This window comes from Lepisma saccharinum, chromosome 23, assembly GCF_977018435.1.
Source record: "Lepisma saccharinum chromosome 23, izLepSacc3.1, whole genome shotgun sequence".
Taxonomy (NCBI): domain Eukaryota; kingdom Metazoa; phylum Arthropoda; class Insecta; order Zygentoma; family Lepismatidae; genus Lepisma; species Lepisma saccharinum.
In genome coordinates, this window is record NC_139251.1 from 31,980,345 (window position 1) to 32,002,420 (window position 22,076).

At 38.9% G+C, this 22,076-nt stretch overlaps 1 long non-coding RNA gene and 1 pseudogene across 2 annotated transcripts in view; one reads left to right on the forward strand and one right to left on the reverse strand.

Moving 5' to 3' along the window:
* Nucleotides 1-864: 864 nt before the first annotated feature.
* LOC146005180 (dnaJ homolog subfamily B member 6 pseudogene) lies at nt 865-1,998 on the reverse strand (annotated as a pseudogene).
* A 14,724-nt stretch (nt 1,999-16,722) lies between these two features.
* LOC146005405 (uncharacterized) overlaps nt 16,723-22,076 on the forward strand; it is a 262,625-nt gene continuing 257,271 nt past the window's right edge. For both annotated transcript variants that reach the window (XR_014444019.1, XR_014444021.1), the window contains exons 1-2: nt 16,723-16,792; nt 19,340-19,407. This is a non-coding gene — a long non-coding RNA (uncharacterized LOC146005405). The remainder of the gene's footprint in view (nt 16,793-19,339; nt 19,408-22,076) is intronic.

Consider the following 22,076-nt stretch of genomic DNA (forward strand, 5'->3'; position numbering starts at 1 on the left):
ACCTTGGCCTGTCTTTGAGGTGAAACTTTTACATTTTTGTGAGCAACGATTTACTGGCGGCAAAGTTAATGCATCACCAGAATGCGAAACTATGAGATAACAGAATAGTAAACATCTGAACAAGAACCATAAATCGAAATGTGGAACTCACTACCGCCATCAAACGGTTGGATGACAACTTTGCCAAAAAAAACTATGGACAATAGTAAATTGGCTTTTACGATTATGCCGCTGTCGATATGAAACTTATAAATTGATTTACTAAATTTTATGAAATTACATTGTTAAGTGTATCATTCGAATTACATGTTGTAAGACATCGAAGCAAAAATTGTTCATTTTAAACATTGGACATTAGTTACTTCATGTTATGTCACTTCTATTTATTTCAAGCCAGAAACTGTAAATTGGTCTATTACTTGTGAAGAAGAAAGCAACTGACATTAGGGAATATGCATGTGTGTGTTCAGTTGTGATTCTTCTATCTATCCGCATAGTGCAACATGAGCGCATAGATTTCGTATTCGTCTCATAGATAAATTTACCTTCTACCGTTGTTATACTCTGTCCCTGGAATCTCTGAAGCGAGCGAATGAAAACAAGTCTCTGCGCAAGTAGTCACTGAAGAGGATAAGGGAAGAGGGGGAACGACTACAACTACCATGGCAGCAGCATGTACTGTTTCGCTTCGCTCACTAGCTTCTCTACCCTTATGCGCGACCTTGCTCTACAGATTCCCGGGATACAGTATAGATCATCCCAAGAAAAATCCATCTACCCAACTTCTATAATTCTAATAAGAACCTTGACACAAGTGGAAGTTGCGTCATCGTGAGAATGAAACTCTAATGGTACCGATCAGAGATTTGAATTCCAAAGATTATAAAAACAGGAAGAAACAGCATTTACAAAAACTTTGATTTGTCGCTGTTGGTAATCCACTAGGGCCCAACCGAAATAATTTTTCCGTCATTATTTCGTGGTCGTGATCACTTTTCTTTATGGTTCGAAACTGTGGTGATTGGTCCTCGCATTCATCTTCTGTATGTGATTGGCTGCGCTTCGCCGTTGACGTACTTCTGGACGAGGACATCGTTCTCGTATACTGTCACGGTCTCCACGCCGTTTTCGTTCACCTCATTGGTGACTACCTTCTTCCCGTTGACGAATCTGGTTGATGTCGATGTCCTCTTGAAGCTCGTTCCACTGTGGCCGGGGACGTTCGTGACGACGGAGGAGAAGGATGCAAAGTTACCGCTCGTGCCTGCACCGTCGCCAGAAAAAGACGACATCGTGCTCCTCTGTTGAGGCAGGAAGAAGTCGTCGAACCCGAAGAAGGGGTCCGCGAAACGAGCTTGGGTGCCGGACACGCGGGCGCTTGTGGGTCTCTGCTGGGCCCCTCCGTGAACGGGTTGAGCGTCCATGTCCGGAAAAAGATCGGCGAACCCGCTGCCGAAGAACTCCCGGAAAACGTCCTCCGGGTTCCGGAAGGTGAAGAAGAACGTTGTTCCGAAGTCCTGGTTGGTGGCTCTGCCTGTCCTGGTTTGTCCTCCGGCTTGAATGCCGCCTGTCAGTCCATTCTTACCATACTGGTTGTAGACGGTGCGTTTCTTGTCGTCGGACAGCACCTCGTACGCCTCCGAGATCTCTTTGAACATCCTGTTGGCTTCATCTTGGTTGTGTGGGTTCTTGTCCGGATGCCATTTTAGGGCCAGCTTCCGGTAAGCCTTCTTTATGTCCGCAGTTGTGGCATTGCGAGGTACTCCGAGGATCTTGTAATAGTCCGCCATAGCTGCTGGTTTCCTATTTTGAACATTAGCTGAAAGTTTACTCTTCCTGTTACACAAAGATGCCAATAAACTGATCCTTATTTTAGCAAAGATCTTAAAAAAACTCAAGATCGAGTTAAGATCAAGGAAGATCTTGTGCTGTTGGCGAGCAGTGACAATTATCAGCTACCAACTGCCTATCCATGGGTCGTTCCTTGTAGGTTATCGGTTGCCGTGAGACCGATTGACAATGATTGGTACAAGAAACCGTATTGTTGCTATTACCATTATTCTGCCCTTTCTGACAGGACAGGTGTAACCATGGAGGTTTTGCATTTTTATTGAACTTTCGGCAACATTAGCCTTCTAGTTTTATTATTTGTGACCTTTTTTTCCTGTCTTGGTTTGCTTTATTTTGATATTTTCTCCTCTCGCGCTACTGTCGTACTAATAGAGCATTTAACATTGTATTCCATTGTTGGAGATACATTATACTAGAATTAGGCTAAGTAGCTAGACCTGATCATTTGTATTATATTACATATATTTCCTTTTGTCCTTCTTCTGCCCTTGTCCTGAGTGGTTTACTCAATTTAGTGTTGTATATTGAACCTCTGGCAAGAAATAAGGTATAATATATACAGGTGCGACCCCGTCTTTAGTTAACGAAGCATGCCTCTCATTTTCAGAACATTTAATTACTTGATTTTAATAGTATTGTGAAATTAACTTCTAACATTTTAAAAGACGATTATAGTTCTATCTACACAAGTAAATTAGACTTAATTATAACAAGATCTGTTGCAGCTATATTATATTATGCCAAAAAGAAAACCTATGGGAAATGTATGTGTTTAAAATAAGATGATTGTGAAATATACGGAACCATTGAATCAGTAGCGGCTTCTGCCTATTTGCACAACGAAATAAATCTGTTGTGCAAATAATGTTTATTAACTTAGTCATTGAACACCATGTCGTTCAATACAGCAAATATTCCCATGCCACTTCATGGATTTGCATACCTTCTCCCGAGTTCTGCTTTCATTTGAAAATTTCTACTTTCTCAAAATTTCGGAAGGGCCTGTACCCCCATTACCTCTCCCCTGCGTACGCCAGTGCTTGAGGATGTATTAAATTAAAAGTGAAGCAACTTCTCTTGAAGCAAATGCTTTGTTAAGTTGTTCATACTGTGTATTATGCTTTACATAATATCACTTTTGAACTTGTCGTATATATTGGAACCACAAGCAAGAAAGCCTGCGCACAGACCCGCGACTCCTGTGCACCATTCTCCCGCATGGAGGGGAGGTGCAGAGTGGAGCATGATTGACTGACTAGATGAATGTGTTTCTCCCTTGTCTCGCGTATGGAGAAGTCACTGAATCAGAAGCAAATTACTCGAACGGATACACCTCGTGGCTCGCAGAGAACCATGGGAAACCAAAACCCAACCGGATAAGTGCGGAACATAGAGAGAAAATATCACGTATGACAAATGAGATCCAAACTTTTACTCGTGCTGATAATGGTCCTGATGTAAATGACGAAATCCATTTTCTTTTAGCCCCCTATCTTCAACCACCCTTCTCGCTTTCCCATTTTGCACTCTTGCAAGCACAAGTTGATACTTCAACCCCCCCCCCCCCGTCGCTAGTTCCCAAAGGGGGAATACGTAGATGGCGATAATTGTGCTTTTCGTACATTTCCCACCCCTTCCTCTTGAAGCCCCCCTTCAAAAACAGTTTCCTCTTAGTCAGCTACGAAGAGTGGAGGGGGCATTCAACAGGCTCTCGAAAAATCTCTTTTTGATTCCCTCCCCCCCGGGTCTTTCCCACGTCTCTTATCCTCCAGTACTCTCTCGCAGTCATCTCACTGCTAATCCTTCGCCGCTCCCCAAATGAATTGATTGCCTCTCACGGGCCACGAATAACTCCAAATGGAGCCCCCTTCTTTTCTTCATCTCCTTAGTTTGCTTTGTGGCTGAAGTTAGGTCACGTGGTTCGTCCATTTGTTGCTCTCTTCGACGTGGGGGTGATCGATGTGTGTGCAACAAGAAGTGACGAAACAGGGGGTTAATCAAAAGCGTGGCCCTGCAAGGGGCCACACTCAGTAGTTCTGTAGTCACAACTACGATCCTGTAAGCAATTTATACCTTGGCAAAAGTTGGGATCGCTTATAACACTTTTCTATCTGTCCCAATTATGTTTTACATGCTGTTCTAGAAGCTAACTGCTGCTGTGAATGCCAGAATGATTTTTTCGTAATATTGTAAGTTTTTCCAGTGATGCTCGTTTTGTGACTGTCCCAATGTTGTTTTACAACTGGTATTGTCTGCAGGTAATATGTGTTGCGATTGTACCAATAATGTTTCTTAAATTGTTCTATATACAAGTCTGACGTCGTGACTTCCTTAATGATGTTTCATAGTAGTTTTACATAGAAGGCTGGCGTTGTGACTGCTTCGTGGATGTTTCATAGCGGTTCTAGATAGAAGGCTGGCATTGTGACTGCCTCGATGATGCTTCACTCGATGATGTTTCGTAGCAGTTCTAGATAGAAGGCTGGAGTTGTGACTGCTCCAATGATGTTTCATAGTAGTTTTACATAGAAGACTGGAGTTGTGACTGCCTCGATGATGTTTCATAGCAGTTCTAGATAGAAAGCTGGCATTATGACTGCATTAATATAATATATCTTAAAGGACATGTATCCTTTTCTCACCTTCTAGTCATAATATGCTGCCAGTTAGAAACTACAAACGAGATATTCGATATTGAATGAATAAATAACAATGTTTCCTGCACGATTTGAAAGGGTTTGGTTAATCTCAATATCAGGGTTGGGACAGCTATTAGAGCAGTCTTTGGTGCACTCGCATGCAACATGCATCAGTTCTCTTCTTCCCCCACTTTCCCTGTTTCAGTACGTCAACAAAAGTGGGTTATGAATAATGACAAACTAGGTCGGTGTTCTGTCATCGTACAAGACTGTAATCGAACCCTTTTGCTTGCATTTTCCTATCGCTTGCTGCATCGATGCTCGGATACGAAGTAGTGCATCAAAAGAGCATTTAATTGCATAGCTATCGTGACCCTTTTATCCTGCTTTATTCCTCCCGTCACATCTGCATGTTTACTTCTGTTTGTTGCCACCGGGTCCTCGGGCACGACACGTTACGTGACATGTCAATAATACGCCTTGGAAGCAAGTCTTCCTCGCGTTGCTATTGTTATGTATTTTACATTAATTTCCTGCTACTTTTGGCTAATCGCGACGATCAGTGCAATGGCGATTAAGCAGTGTGCGCATTAAAATTCTTGCTTTCGATCGATCAGATTTGATCGAATAGCTATCGATTCTAAGTTCGATTCCTGGACAGGGCATGTGAGATCCTTTTGTTCTTATCCTCGTCAATTTTATATAACCATTATTGACTATCACCGTCGAAATTAACTTAAGGAGGTAGAAAAACGACCTAAAGAAACTAAGATAGAAAGAAATAATTTAATTTACACTGTTTTAGACAGAGAAGACTGGCGTTGTAACTGCCCCAACGATGTTTCATATATTGTTCTGTGTACAAGGCGGCTTTGTGACTGCCCCAATGATGTTTCACAGCAGTTCTAAATATATGGCTGGCGTTATGACTACTCCAATGGTAGATCTTGATAGGAGGTTTTCTTTGTGGCTGCCCCAATGATGTTTCATAGCAGTTCTAAATAGAAGGCTGGCGTTATGACTACTCCAATGGTAGATCTAGATAGGAGGCTGGCTTTGTGACTGCCCCAATGATGTTTCAGAGCAGTTCTAAATAGAAGGCTGGCGTTATGACTACTCCAATGGTAGATCTAGATAGGAAGCTATCTTTGTGGCTGCCCCAATGATGTTTCACAGCAGTTCTAAATAGAAGGCTGGCGTTATGACTACTCCAATGGTAGATCTAGATAGGAAGCTATCTTTGTGACTGCCCCAATGATGTTTCACAGCAGTTCTAAATAGATGGCTGGCGTTATGACTACTCCAATGGTATATCTAGATAGGAGGCTGGCTTTGTGACTGCCCCAATGATGTTTCAGAGCAGTTCTAAATAGAAGGCTGGCGTTATGACTACTCCAATGGTAGATCTAGATAGGAAGCTATCTTTGTGGCTGCCCCAATGATGTTTCACAGCAGTTCTAAATAGAAGGCTGGCGTTATGACTACTCCAATGGTAGATCTAGATAGGAAGCTATCTTTGTGACTGCCCCAATGATGTTTCACAGCAGTTCTAAATAGATGGCTGGCGTTATGACTACTCCAATGGTAGATCTAGATAGGAAGCTATCTTTGTGACTGCCCCAATGATGTTTCACAGCAGTTCTAAATAGAAGGCTGGCGTTATGACTACTCCAATGGTAGATCTAGATAGGAGGCTGGCTTTGTGACTGCCCCAATGATGTTTCAGAGCAGTTCTAAATAGAAGGCTGGCGTTATGACTACTCCAATGGTAGATCTAGATAGGAGGCTGGCTTTGTGACTGCCCCAATGATGTTTCAGAGCAGTTCTAAATAGATGGCTGGCGTTATGACTACTCCAATGGTAGATCTAGATAGGAAGCTATCTTTGTGGCTGCCCCAATGATGTTTCACAGCAGTTCTAAATAGAAGGCTGGCGTTATGACTACTCCAATGGTAGATCTAGATAGGAAGCTATCTTTGTGACTGCCCCAATGATGTTTCACAGCAGTTCTAAATAGATGGCTGGCGTTATGACTACTCCAATGGTAGATCTAGATAGGAAGCTATCTTTGTTACTGCCCCAATGATGTTTCACAGCAGTTCTAAATAGAAGGCTGGCGTTATGACTACTCCAATGGTAGATCTAGATAGGAAGCTATCTTTGTGGCTGCCCCAATGATGTTTCACAGCAGTTCTAAATAGAAGGCTGGCGTTATGACTACTCCAATGGTAGATCTAGATAGGAAGCTATCTTTGTGACTGCCCCAATGATGTTTCACAGCAGTTCTAAATATATGGCTGGCGTTATGACTACTCCAATGGTAGATCTTGATAGGAGGTTTTCTTTGTGGCTGCCCCAATGATGTTTCATAGCAGTTCTAAATAGAAGGCTGGCGTTATGACTACTCCAATGGTAGATCTAGATAGGAGGCTGGCTTTGTGACTGCCCCAATGATGTTTCAGAGCAGTTCTAAATAGAAGGCTGGCGTTATGACTACTCCAATGGTAGATCTAGATAGGAAGCTATCTTTGTGGCTGCCCCAATGATGTTTCACAGCAGTTCTAAATAGAAGGCTGGCGTTATGACTACTCCAATGGTAGATCTAGATAGGAAGCTATCTTTGTGACTGCCCCAATGATGTTTCACAGCAGTTCTAAATAGATGGCTGGCGTTATGACTACTCCAATGGTATATCTAGATAGGAGGCTGGTGTTGTGACTGTCTCAATGATGTTTCATATACTGCAGATAAAAGGCTGGCGTTGTGACTGCCCTAATAATGTTTCACAGTAGTTCTTGATATAAGGCTGGCGTTGAGACTGCCCCATCCTGACTCGAAAATGTTCAGTTCAAGATTTAGTTCTGCCTTCTAAATTGTCCGCGATCATCTCGAGTCCCCCTTTACGACATTTCTGGGTCAAACCACTGTGATACTGACAAAGTCTGTTTCAAGTCCACGTTATGCTCAGATTGGCTAATCGGGACTGGACCTACAGTTTAAATTTGGATCCGAATCATTATGTGCCTCCCCACGGGATCGAACCCTGGACCCCTTGATTACAGGGCGACAGCGTCACCCACACTTGAGGAGGCCAAGTAACAATATATCCCACACAAACCCGAGGTATGAAGAAGTAAAGGAGGGGTGGTAACGGGGATGAAATGTTGTGAGAAGAAGAGGGTATGGAATGACCTCAGCTTTTAGACTCGAGCGCAGACCTTACTAATCCGAAACACCCACAAGGATAGGGTAGTTGTGCAACAATGCCTCTGTCACCGCACACGCTCTCACGCATTAATATCCTGCGTGTGCTCCCCCTGCCCCTTCCATTCACCCCCACGTAACGATGAGTACGACGAAGCACCCTTCGACCCTAGGACATGGTGGAGGATATTCCCAATAATGCACGGTTGTGTTGAGGCGACCGATCTTACTTTGACAATTCGTTATGCGTTGGATGCAGTTTATTGGTTCTCTAGTGATCTGGTTATTTATGGGAACGTTATGCGAGACGAGACGGGATTGGTCATGTCTCGATCTTGTATTGTTCTCTAAGGGTAAGTCTACATCTGGTCGGGTCTCGAAACATGTAGTGTAAACAACATATGCAACGTGTAATTTCAAAAACTTTCACAGCCTAGAACCTCCCCGATGGCGCAGTGGTTGTGTCTCCGCCTTGTAATCAAGGAGTCCCGGGTTCGGTACCCGCTGGAAGAACATAGTGGTTAAGATTCCACTTTAAACTGTAGGTTCAGTCCCGAATAGCCTTTCTGTGCATAAAGTGGACATAAAACAACAAATTAATCAAATTCCACAGCCGAGAAACCTGTTCTCCGTGTGGCGCGGTTGTAAATGTAAGGCTTTAGAACCCAGAGGTTGCAGGTTCGATATCGTGGTAAGGTATAGATGTATCATTGTGTTCGTCCAGTCAATATTTAATCAGTTTATCATGCATTCACATCGTGGCGATTACCCCTAGAGGTAAAAAAAGACGTAAATAATATTTATTATCACGGTCATAATTATTATACAATAATAACTATTTAAAATAATAGAGATTCTCCCTTTTGATTCCAAAATATTATTAATAAAATATGGTTGTGGAGACTTTTGTAAACTAACACAACTGTTCTTCATTATTGTTTTAATTCCTGACAGTTAGTGTACTTATATGCATAAGGTAACGTTCCCCGTGCACTTTGTACGTACCATGCTATGAGGCATATATAGAGGAATGCGGGGATAGGGTTCCACACATTCCATCCATCCCGGCCATTTTTTGACGTGATGTGATCAGCACCACGCTCCTGCCGCCTCCAGGGTTGTCCCACAGTTGAGGCTGGGTGAGCCGCTTTGTGCGGGGACAAGGTCCGAAAATTTCCGACCTTAGATCAGGCACGCCGGGAATCGAACCCGTTTCTCCAGCGTGGCATTCAGACGCCCTAACGATTATACCACCGCCTCCCGTACTGATATCCCTAGCTATTGCATTTTGTTTATTCTTTTATGTACACTCACCTATTTCAAGAAAAACTAACTGAACTTTATTTGTGTTTCATTGCAACTTGAAATGAACTATGCCAATTTCCATGGAGGTGTCGACGGACGTGTCCCCCCCCCCTCCTCCGACGACTATCCAGGAAAATAATTGTTTTCGAATGGGGTCAATTCATAAATATTTCTTGGGACCGAGTATTGTTGTACGCGGGCACTCCTTGAATGATCTGGACTTTAAAAATTCAGCTGCGGTTTTAGGGTAACTGCATAGCCCAGTGGTTCTCAACCTTTTTCCAGTCCGGGACCCACCTTGAACGACATTACACTTCATGGGACCCATAAGCACGGGTGCCAACATAATAACTTGTGCACACCCACACAAGTTTATAATCATATTTTTGCTAACATCGAGTACTTTAAGCAGTAATATTTTACTCTTGCTTAGACAAATTACACATACTTTATTCCAGAAAAGTAAACATGTAGGCTATTTTTTTAAAAAACTAATTTACTCTCTCTTAAAAACGCCGCAATCCATTTGCTCATAGTCGGTTAGCTTTGTAATAATACGAAATGATGACATCTCTCGGCAACCGCATACCAGTGATGTGCATCTACACGTAAACAACGATAGTCTACATTCTACACGTAGACTATTTTATACACGTAGATTACGTAATCTGTGTAAATAACTTGGAGAAATATGATAACTTAGCAAAGGGCGCCGTGGAATTAAAATAAAATTATACTGCGTATCAGTTGCTGATGTGTGAGGTGAACTTTTCATACTCTTTCTTCCAAATTCGAACAATTTCTCACCTAGGAAGAAACCTAACATAGGAAACATTCTAGTGTTTTATGGGCAAAAGACCACGCTTGCCTCACGACTGCCATCTGTTGTTGTTTTCTGCATAGTATTTATCTTCCATAGTTAATAATAGAAGAGAAGAGAAATTTTGTTGTAAATAGGATTCTTTTCATTTCGTTAGGAACCAATATAGTTGAAAATGTCACTTTCCTTTCATGAAACCCTTGAAAATTAATTTTAATGCACTTTAGATTGTCTACGTAGTCTTTGTAAACTACAACCCAATGTAATCTACGCGTAGATTACGTGTAGACAACGCATGTAGACGTAAACTTATAGTCTACGGCACATCACTGCCGCATACACACACACAGTCGGTCGGAAATATCAAGCGATACCTTAAGTCTACATGAATGTGAAACACAGACTCATTGCTGCAACCGAAACGAAAACAACAGATATCCGATTCCCTGGAGTTAAACATCAGAGAAATGCCGGTAAAAAGCAATGGTAGAGGGCGAATAACAGAAATGTAAAGTTTAGACTACGTACAACACGGGATGAATTTAAATTGTTAAAACAATATATCTTAGTAATTTAAATGTAATAGGTTAAGACACAGTAAATACACGATGGCACAGACGGAATATGAAACTAAGAAATCGGGAAGTGATGATGGTGATTCGCGGATGCTAACACTGCCAAGAACAATATGATATAGGCTGATGAAAGAAGAACAGCCGTGTCTCATGCAGAGCAATGCGAGCTGGGAACTAATGAAGATTCCAGAAGCGATTACACCCCCCTCCTCCCCCCCTCCCCCAAGCAGCCCTCTTTCTCCTTGTGTACGTGGGTGAGGACGAAAAGGCTCACAGCATACTGACAACGTCCATAGCCTGGTCAACACATTCATCCCATTTTGTCACCTTTTTTCTCTCCAAGCTGGAGGGAAAAAAATTCAGTGTTGCCAACCAGTGACGATCCCAATAGGGAAATTTACCAGAAACGGCGAGTTTTGGAGCAAACATTTGCGGGTAAGGGTCGCAGTTGCATATCTGTTTCAACTTTCTCGAAATGTGTTCGAATGTAAAAAAGGTTCCGATATACAGTAAAACCTCGTTAATCCGGACTAATTGGGGGGATAAGTTGACCGGTTTAAGGAAAGTTCGGATTAACTGAAATAACCTAAAAGAACAGTAGAGAGTGCATAAAAACTCCGTTTGTAGCAACAAACACGTTTATTATGGTGTATTTAAAGGGCATAGGCCTAATACACTATACAGTACAGTACAAAGTCTGCGGGAAACAGAATTTCATCAGTGGTTGACTGCCTTTTCTTTGGGAAGTTTTTTTGTTGACTTTTTTTTTTTCCTTTTGCCTGTCCGGATTAAGCGAATTCCGGCTTATCTGGTCCGGATTAACGAGGTGTTACTGTATTCCACACTCTGTCTCGGGAATCTGCGGAGCAAGGCTGGGTATAACTGTAGAGAAGAGGAGAAAGCGAGTGGGAGGAGCAAAGCAGACTGCATCAGCATCAGCTGCAAACTGATGGTAGCTGTAGTCGCGTTTTCCCCTCCATTGACTCACTTCCCCTTTGACGCTTCATTGGTTGAAGCCTCTCGAATCACTGAAACTTGTTTTCGTTCGCTTGCTCCAGAGATTCCATGGACAGAGTTTACAGTATATGTATTTCTAAGGTTTGAACTAAGTTTACAGACGAACTTAAAAATTAAGTTGGCTACAATTGATTTCGAAATACTGTTTAAATATGATTGGACGATAAAATGAGTGATTGAGTACAGTCTGAAATCGATTTTTAAGATCTTTGTGTGAGGAATGTAATTAAACTGTCCGAAGATACTGTAAAGATAATCTATTTTGAACGTTGTAATCAGGGTGCCCCCCAAAGTCAATGGCCCATCCCCCCAGATCATGTCATAATCCCCCATAAAGTACTTAATTACTACACCATGTCTACTACATCCTATCACAGTGAAAGTCACTTTTCTAGCTTTATTGAACATTTTACTTGATCTGAATTATTTAAGTAAATGAATTACTTAGGAATATATTCTGATTAACCCCTCCCCCGCCTCATCGCACACATTGCAGCATGGTGCAAAGGTGTAAATATTTACACATATTTTAGAAAAATATATACATGTGGAATTTGATATTATTTGAAGGAAAATTGAGTTTGAATTAGTTTTTAAGTACACGTTATGCACAGAAAGGCTAATCGTGACTGGACCTACAGTTTAAATTGCCTCCAGAATCCGGGACCCCTTGGTTACCAGACGACGTAATTTAAAGGAAACCCCTCTCCCAATTTTGATGGCGCTGTCCGTCCTCCGTGTGCACCCATGGTTGTAATACAGCATAACCAATATGTTGATGTCGATTAAAAAAATAACATGTCCTCTTTTTTTATTTCACAGTACATGGTAACCCTGGGTATAATCCATCCCCCGCGAATTAATTTATCCTCCCCTGCTACAGACTTCAAAGGTGGTGTAATTCTCTAATAGAAATGAATATTCTTCCAAAGGCAAGTAATAGAAATGAATATTCTTCCAAGGCAAGTTATAGAAATGAATATTTTTCCAATGGCAAGTAATAGAAATGAATATTCTTCCAAAGGCAAGTTATAGAAATGAATATTCTTCCAAAGGCAAGTAATAGAAATGAATATTCTTAAAAAGCCAAGTAATAGAAATGAATATTCTTAAAAAGGCAAGTAATAGAAATTAATATTCTTCCAAAGGCAAGTAATAGAAAGGAATATTCATCCAAAGGCAAGTAATAGAAATGAGTATTCTTCCAAAGCCAAGTAATATAAATGAATATTCTTCCAAAGCTAAGTAATAGAAATGAATATTCTTCCAAAGGCAAGTAATAGAAGTGACTATTCTTCCAAAGGCAAGTAATAGAAATGAATATTCTTCCAAAGGCAAGTAATAGGAATGAATATTCTTCCAAAGGCAAGTTATAGAAATGAATATTTTTCTAAAGGCAAGTAATAGGAATGAATATTCTTCCAAAGATAGTAAATAGAAATGAAACATCTTCCAAAGGCAAGTAATAGAAATGAATATTCTTCCAAAGCTAAGTAATAGAAATGAATATTCTTCCAAAGCTAAGTAATAGAAATGAATATTCTTCCAAAGGCAAGTAATAGAAATGAATATTCTTCCAAAGGCAAGTAATAGAAATGAATATTCTTCCAAAGGCAAATTATAGAAATGAATATTTTTCCAAAGGCAAGTTATAGAAATGAATATTTTTCCAAAGACAAGTAATAGGAATGAATATTCTTCCAAATATAGTAAATAGAAATGAAACATCTTCCAAAGGCAAGTAATAGAATTGAATATTCTTCCAAAGGCAAGTAATAGAAATGAATATTCTTCCAAAGCTAAGTAATAGAAATGAATATTCTTCCAAAGGCAAGTAATAGAAATGAATATTCTTCCAAAGGCAAGTAATAGAAATGAATATTCTTCCAAAGGCAAGTAATAGAAATGAATATTCTTCCAAAGGCAAGTTATAGAAATGAATATTTTTCCAAAGGCAAGTTATAGAAATGAATATTTTTCCAAAGACAAGTAATAGGAATGAATATTCTTCCAAATATAGTAAATAGAAATGAAACATCTTCCAAAGGCAAGTAATAGAAATGAATATTCTTCCAAAGGCAAGTAATAGAATTGAATATTCTTCCAAAGGCAAGTAATAGAAATGATTTTTCTTCCAAAGGCAAGTAATAGAATTGAATATTCTTCCAAAGGCAAGTAATAGAATTGAATATTCTTCCAAAGGCAAGTAATACTTTACATGAGTTTTGTTTTAAGTGTACTTTTGTCCACACATAGGCTAATTGAGACTGGACCTACAGTTTAAAGTACGATCCGAACCACAGTGTGCTTTCACCGAGTATCGAAATCGGAACCCCTTGTATACAAGGCGACTACGTTACCACAATGCCATCAGAGGGAATTTTAAGATGGGAAAGGGAATTTTTGGACGTCCTTTGGGGAATTTCAGTCTAAGCCAGGAACTTCACTGCTGCCAACCCCAGCCAAGAGGGGGGAGGAGGGTGTAAGGGATCATCCACGAGACAAAGCCATGAGGTGATAAAACGGAAGAGGATTTTTAATTTTCCGCGTCCAAGCTTCGAAGTCATCAGTGTGGGCAGGACGTGCCTGGCATGTCTGCTAAAAAGGGCCTCCTTGATTGGAATCCGGGACCCCCTTCATCCTGGCACTCTAAACAAAGAGAGCGCCACCGATATTGGGTCTCGTACAAAGCTCCGGATTATTAAGCTCCTGACTATGGCTTCAAGTCACGTATTGGACCAGGCATCCATGGCGCCCTCGCTATGTCACTCCGGGACAGAGAGGCGACAAGATTTGCTATGTCCCCATCCACCCCCGTTTCCACCCCTCTCCGCAGGAAAGAGAAACCTGCTTTTGCCAAGCAAAGCGTGGAAATTTTACAGACAACGGCTCCTGATCCTATGTTTGCCTTTTCCACTTCGGAATCGCTCACGGAAACTTCCGTGTGCTCAGTGGAAGATGATTACGATGCTTGTAGTTACGATTCTTGACAACAGATGGCACTCTGTTAGTTTTGAGTACAAGAGAGGATTTAATTGAGTTTTATGCTCATTCTTAAGCTGCTTTTCAGTAAACTAAGTATATTCCAATCTAATAGAAAAATTAAGATTTTGATAGAGTTGACCTAACTAGAATTAGAAATAGCGTTAAATACTTGTCTTCCACAAGCCTTAGTCTATATAAATACTTCATAATAATCACTGTGCCTTTTCACATTAGTGTTAATTTTAATTAAATATGCATGAGGTGTACGTGACATTAATTGTAATGCAAAATTCAAGTACAAAATGTGCGTTATTTTCTGTTACCAAAATAATGGATTACCAAAGCGGGCTTACATGACATTAATTATAATGCAAAATGTGCTTTATCTTTTGTTTGTGTTTTATTTACTGTGTTGGTCAGATAGACTGAATCCTCTTCACTTAGTAAGTTATTGACCTACTAGTCTTGTCACTGGCCATTTAGTGACTTTTTGACTAATAACTGCCTCTTTTAAAATTTCCCTAAGAAATCAAAGTTACCCAACTAAACACACACAGATTGAGCAACCCATACACATTACTACTTGTAGAGTGGGATCTATGAGTATTACCGTGCAAATTGTCCATTACCATGTTCGTGCACTTTATTTGACCCATTAAGAGCTACAAGAATTAAAAGAAAACTCAAAACAAGCTGTTCACAACTTCTGCACCAGCATACATAAAAATCCATCGCTTAAAAACACAATAGGATGGGAGATAAAAATTAATGAATATAGTTGATACGTTCAAGCCTGTATTATTATACTATTGAGCATATTATTATATTTATTAATAACTTAATAATACTCAGCGGTGAACGATGAGACTCGGTGAAGTGCACAGACTCCTCTCAGGTACAGGGATAGTGTTAGGCAAAGACAATATTTACAGCACAGAGAAATAAAACCATATTGCTGCAGTAGATAAAGTAAAAGGTTTTATTCTTTATTTATGTCAATTATAATGCGAATATACTTGAGACAAAGGCGAGGATTTTGATTTGTCGATGAATTTACTCAACTAAAACGCATAAACTCATTCGTGGCTATCGGCATGCCTATGATCACATAGAACTAGGTTGCGCCCCGAACTACCACACCTAGAGATATGCAATAATAACTGAGCCAATATTTGCTCTTTAGCCATTTATTTCCAAATTAATCCTTAGGCTAGCTTTATTATTTAACGTAAAATGGTTGCAGTATTGTGCATAGCATCAATGCATGGCTATCGGCGTACCTATGATCACATAGGCCTAGCTTGGGTCCCGAACTACCATACCAAGATGTATGCACAACACCGAGGAGTTCTTTTTAAATTTAAGCGCTTTGTCGATCCGTGGCGAAAGTGTGTTATTTTTTACGCTACATCCTCGCTTTTATACTATTTCGAGAACACAGATTCAAGTACAGATGAATCACTCACTATCTACAAAAATATGCTACCAACAAAACTGACATCTATACATGTGTAGAAATACAAATTCGTATAGTGCACTCTCACAAACATGAAGATACATTAAACTACTCATAATAGAGCATAAAATACAATAAACAATAAACAAAAGATATACATTACAAACAAGGTGCATTATTACATATAATAACAAAGAAATCACGCTTTCTTTCACAAAAAATAAATATATTAGTGACATATTTTAAAGTTGTGACGTCACATAAAAATATGGATCATATCATAGTCATGGTCAATTTGCACGGTAATACTCATGGATCCCACTGTACTACTTGTTTGTTAGTGTCGAAAAAAACTACATGTATTTTCCATTACCAAAACTATGAATTTCCTAATTAGTATGTAAAGAGTGTTGCCCTTGTACATTTTTTTGCACGAAGTTCTTCTGTGGAAAGAGAGGGGGAAAGTGGAACTTTCTGATGCACACAAAGTAAAGTCATCTGCTGAGGGATACACTTTTTATGGTAGTTCGTGTGTGCTTATGTCTTCAGTGTTTGTGCTTCGTGTATGAGAGAATTCACTGCAAAGCAAGATAAATATCTTGTTTGAAGATTCGGACAGGGAACGGTGGACAACCACTTTCTGAAAGAAAAGGTAATATACTTCAGGCTGTTTTAAGAACTTCATGTCTCTTCAATGTTGCTAGACAGAACAAATCCAAAAGAACATAGATTAAACGTAAATTTGTGGTTAACGTTTCGATAATTTGCTATCGCTGAATAAACAAGGTCCCGAAAACGTCTGTAACTAATACATATAGGTCTAGCTCTGTAATCTTGCTACGGGGTTTACACAGTGAAACCCAGAGGTATCAATATCTATGCATGTTCTGACACGAAATTTCGGTGCATCATGTGAATTTAAAACTAAATATAAAGCGAAGTATGTATGAAGTTATGTTTCTAATTAAATTAAGTGAATTCAAACCATATTCGAAGCACATTTTAATAAATGAAAAACGCGAAATGTCATTTTTCTTCAGCTAAAGTGAATAATATTGACCACCAACTCAAGTAAAACGTTGTCAGTTGTCACTGACATATTTTGAGGAGGTTGACGAACTTGGATCATCCGTACCCACAGATATGTTCATGCCTGAAAACAGCTCTTGCACATTGCATATTAATTAGTATTCGTAAGGTGTAGTTTTGTGTGTTGATTGAGAACATACACTAGAAATTAAATGCACCACACATTGTCATCGACATTGTAGATTCTCCAATTACAAGAAAAATGGATGGAAAGGTACAAATAAAAATTCAATAAACTGCCAAGGAAATACTCAAGCATATCATATATCTCATTTACAGGCAGATATGTTTTTATCGTATATACTGTACGAGCAACAGTCTATCATTGAAACTGTTTCTACTGAAATCAATTTTTGTAAATCACAATTGTCTTTACACTTATTGTTTCAATCCTGACATTGAATTCACATTTGTCATATTACTGCTACGTTTGCTTTCGTGTTCAGTTCTCTACTAAATGAACGATTTTGAAAGTAGTATACGAATTTAAGTTTTTATGATTTCGCATTTAGCAAATGGCAAATGTTATTAATGAGTTTATCTCTGATGAGAAACAGAGATTTAAATTTTCATGAACAAATTCTCAGGTTAATATGCATTAATATGATGCCATTTCTTTTTTCTATTTAGGCTGTTTTACGTCCCTTTTCTTCTTCTTTGGTTAATTGCGACGATAAGGATGAACGGATGAAATAGATGATCGGGCAAAAACAATGATACGTCAATGTTTTAACCATGGTTCGAATGTAGCAGCTCTCCTCGTAGATCGCCAGGCTGAAGCTTCGTTTCGACGCTACGAACCCTCGAGAAACGGATTTTTATCCTGAATATGTGCAAGCACGTAATAGTTCAACTCACAGTTATATGTAATGAATTAACTTTGTAATTGCTATAAATACAATATATGACTTATCTATGTGGAATCAGGTATATCTATATCAGCTTGGTATGTCTGAAGATGTTGCAAGTAAAGTAGCTACATCTTTTTTAGGTAAATCAATATCATACCGAACGAGACCGAGAATATTGGACACTAAGTATCGTTCTCGCCTCGATTTCCAGCAAAGATTCCTTCGGTACTATCCCTCATTCCGAAAACAGCTGAAATATTCAAAATTATGAAAAAAATACAAAATTTAGAATTCCTTCTGTTGCATTCAATGTAATCATGTGGTTTGATTACACAATTTTTTTTAGATATTGCCGTAAGAGTATTTCCTATCGTAGATATCTAGAAAATAGCGAAATGAAACAACAGGAACATTCCCTTGAATGCTCTATATCTGAACAGATGTAATTGTTCAGAATTTGCAATATCTTAGCGATTTTTCGAAAAGAGAGTATTTTATTTTCTTTATTTTTTTTTAAAGTACAGGGTAATGTTCTAGCAGTGTCTTAAATCATTGCGATAGCGCAGTGGTAACGTTGCCGCTTTGTAATCAAGGGTTCTCGGGTTCGATACCCGGTGGAGGCACATCGCATAGTGTTTCGGATCCCACTATAAACTGTAGGTCCAGTCCCGATTAGTCTTTCTGTGCACAAAGCGGACTTAAGACAACAAATCAAACAATCTTAAATCATTGCTTCACCCTCTCCTTTTTTCTATGTTCATTTGTTTCTTTCTCTGCCATTCCCTCCCATTTAATATATTCTTCTTTGCATTAAATGTAATGTAACAACATGGACCAGTATTTTACGTGAGGAATAACATAACTTCAAAGCTATTTGTTTGAATGCACTTCTATGTATGTATTTGTATCAATGTATTTCTATTTAATATTTTATTTTAAAATATTGGTATTAGTTGAATCTAACCAGAAGATTGTGTAATTAGCAATGTCTCACGTTATGAAAGCGGAAATCCCGTGGCAACAATATAAAAATATATATTTTTGCGTGTTCTCTGCTTTGAGATACATTATTTCCAGGTTATCGTGGAAAATGAAAGAAACCCGATTGTAAAATTAGCTTTTGGGCGTGAAACGTTTAAGTTATTTGATACGGGAGAAATGGTTAACTGCAAGTCAATTTTAAAAAGATTATTTACTTACATACTTGAATATGTATACATATATATGAGGTGTTGCGGATACGAAGGGCGAACTCAACAAACGTGCATTGTGGGGGAAAGGCGTTTCAAGTTGTCATGCACAGTTCGAACTCCACAAAAAACTTTGGAAATCACGCATGAAACATTCCGATCAAATGTTGCCAAGTTTTTGTGGAGTTCGCACTGTGCCTGACAACTTGAAATGCATTTCCCTCACAATGCACGTTTGTTGAGTTCGCCCTTCGTATCCGCAACGCCTCATATATTCATATGCGTATGTGTATGTAATTGAGTTTTAACGTAAGACTATTATATCCCTGTAAAAACAATCATTATTTCCTCTTGCAGTGTGTTACTATTGGAGTTGTACATTTTCTGAAAACTGGTGGATATTGTCAGAAGAGGAATCAACCCTGGTAAGTTCTCGCAAATCTATAATACTTTTAAGACAGAAAATGTTATTTCCTTTGTCTCGATTTCTGTAATTTTACGTCGCTATTCTACCTCTTAAATTTTATCGCAGCGACAAGAATTAATGATAAACTGATGGAATGGGTAATAGTTCAAATACAAGGATGTATCCATGCCTTATTAGGATTGAACCTAGAACCTTTAGCTCCATTGCACGCTATGATGATCATTCCGCAACGGAGGCCTATGAAAAACATTTTAAATATTGACAGAAAAGTGAATTTACGTACTAAAAATCAATATCTAGTGGGTTTTTCCCACCGAAGCATTTTATCCAATTTACATAGTGATCGAAAATCAGGAAAGTGTTCAAAATCTCTGTTTTTTTAAACGTTATCTTGTGCAGTAAAAATACGAGCTGTACAGTATCGACCACACGGAATTGTATGTGATGTAATTTTGATTTATTGTCCTAGAAAATATTTTATCATAAATGTGCTTTAAGGAGCTTGTTAACAGAAAAATTTCCGATCTGACTGACGTTATATTTCATGTATTTTTCTTTCCTCTAAGACCTATGTATGCCTGTCAAGTATTTATCCACTAGCATTCTACTAACTTGTTATGGCATATCCTGTACATATATAACTTTGACATGGAGTTTTAATATATATAAATATACCTGTTTCTAGTTACATATAAAAGTAGAACATTGAACTTAACACGTGATGGAAAGACTGTTTTTTAAATAGTTATTTTAATTTGATAAAAAACGTTCGCTAACATTATTTACATCACGTACCAACCATTATTTAAAATTATAGGTCACAAGTCGAAAAATGCGACTAGAATCTTAATTTTTTGTGCCTATGTAGATTTTTTAAGTATTCAGATTTGTTGACTGGACTCCGTACTGTTGGTGGCTAAACAGCGCTGGTTTAAGGTGAAATTCATCTTCAAATTGCCCTCTTCCCGTTGACATCTCTTTCTATTCCATCGGAAGTTTTATATTCCCAAGAGAACGAATCAAATCATATGATCAATGCTTTTCTCCTTGCCTCCTGGCCGTGTTGCCAAACCTGATGCGCATACAAGAACTAAATTTCACCTTAAATGGAATTAAAACTGACTTTCATGGAGCTAGATTTACGAAGACTAGATAAAGTGCCTCCTAGGGTAATGTTAGTTGTCAAACTGGTGGGGCACTGCTATTATCGTTAACTCAAAATTGATGACAATTTATTCTTAGTTTTCATCATCTAGATCCGGCGGCATCGCCCATCTCAAGAATCCGCGGATGGTGGTATGAAATCGAAAATAAAGAATTCCCTGATAACAATATTATGTCAATTTCACGTCAAACATTTGGGCTATAAAGAAGTAGCTGGGGAGATAAGAGGGAGTGGGGCAACGCAGCCACTATAACAATATCACGTCACGTGCAAAATATGTAATTATGACAAATGTTGGTGTATGTGGGCCGGAACCAGTGATGGCATCATAGTGAGGCACGAGGGTGGCCGTCCCGGTTCACAGGCGAACGAGTGCATGTAAGAGCCAGATCTGGCTCCAAGAGAGCTAAGTTGGCACACTGCCACGGACGGAAGGGCTTGGGAAAACTCCCGTGGAAACTATATCGCATGCCCTTAACTTAGTATTTTGTATATTTTCTACACAAAATGTTTGCTATTTTTGCCCATAAATTTTAAATTAAGAGAAATCCTGTGTTCACATTTCCTTTCGTATGAGCTTCACACCATCAGTACATATATTTTTTCCCTTTATTTTCCTATCTTAGAATCTAATAATCACCATTAAATGATTACGAGAGTAATGTACTTTCGCCAAGAGCGATATCTACAAAATCCTTATGTACATTATTCTATAAATTATTTATTTAAAGTGATTTAAATAGTGATTTAAAACAACTTGATTTAAATCAATCCACGATGGTCAATTCACTCCCTTCGCCTTGGAATGAGGAACACGTACCTAATTATTCCTCCATTCTCCTTTTATTTATTTCTCGTATCTCTCATTCTCTGCGTCTCTTTTTTCTTATCTAAGACTTTTTTTGCTCAATCTTAATATTTACTTGTACTTGTTAAATCTCACTCTTAATTATCACGTTTACTGGGTGCTCTCCCGTTCTCTGTCTCTTTTTTATTCCCTCTCTCTTTCTCTCTCGATATTCTTTTACTTCTCTCTTTATCTCTCTCTTCTCTATATATATATATAAGTTATTGTGCTGGGGAACGAACAGGTTAGTCGTCGTTGTTATTTTCAGGTAAATAAGAAATGTCCGTTTGAACTTCCTTGAAATTAACGAATGTTTATCTAATATTATTGAAAGCTCATTTGATTTTCTTTTTGATCATGTAGCAAATGACGATACCTATTTTTGATTAAAAACGTGGTCAATAAGCGAGTTCCTAAGGTGGCCCATGGCTGATTTCGCTTTCCTGGCATTCATGGCTAATCGCGAAGATGAGAATGAGTGATGATATAATGACATTGATGAAAGGACACTCACAAAGAACACCGATACTCAGGCCGGGATTCGAACCCTGGACCCTCTGGCGTCGTAGAGGCTGGTCGTATATTCGTCGTTACTAATGCTTGAGACCAACAATTTTCTCTAATAAATTGTAGAAACGTGAATAAAAATGAATAA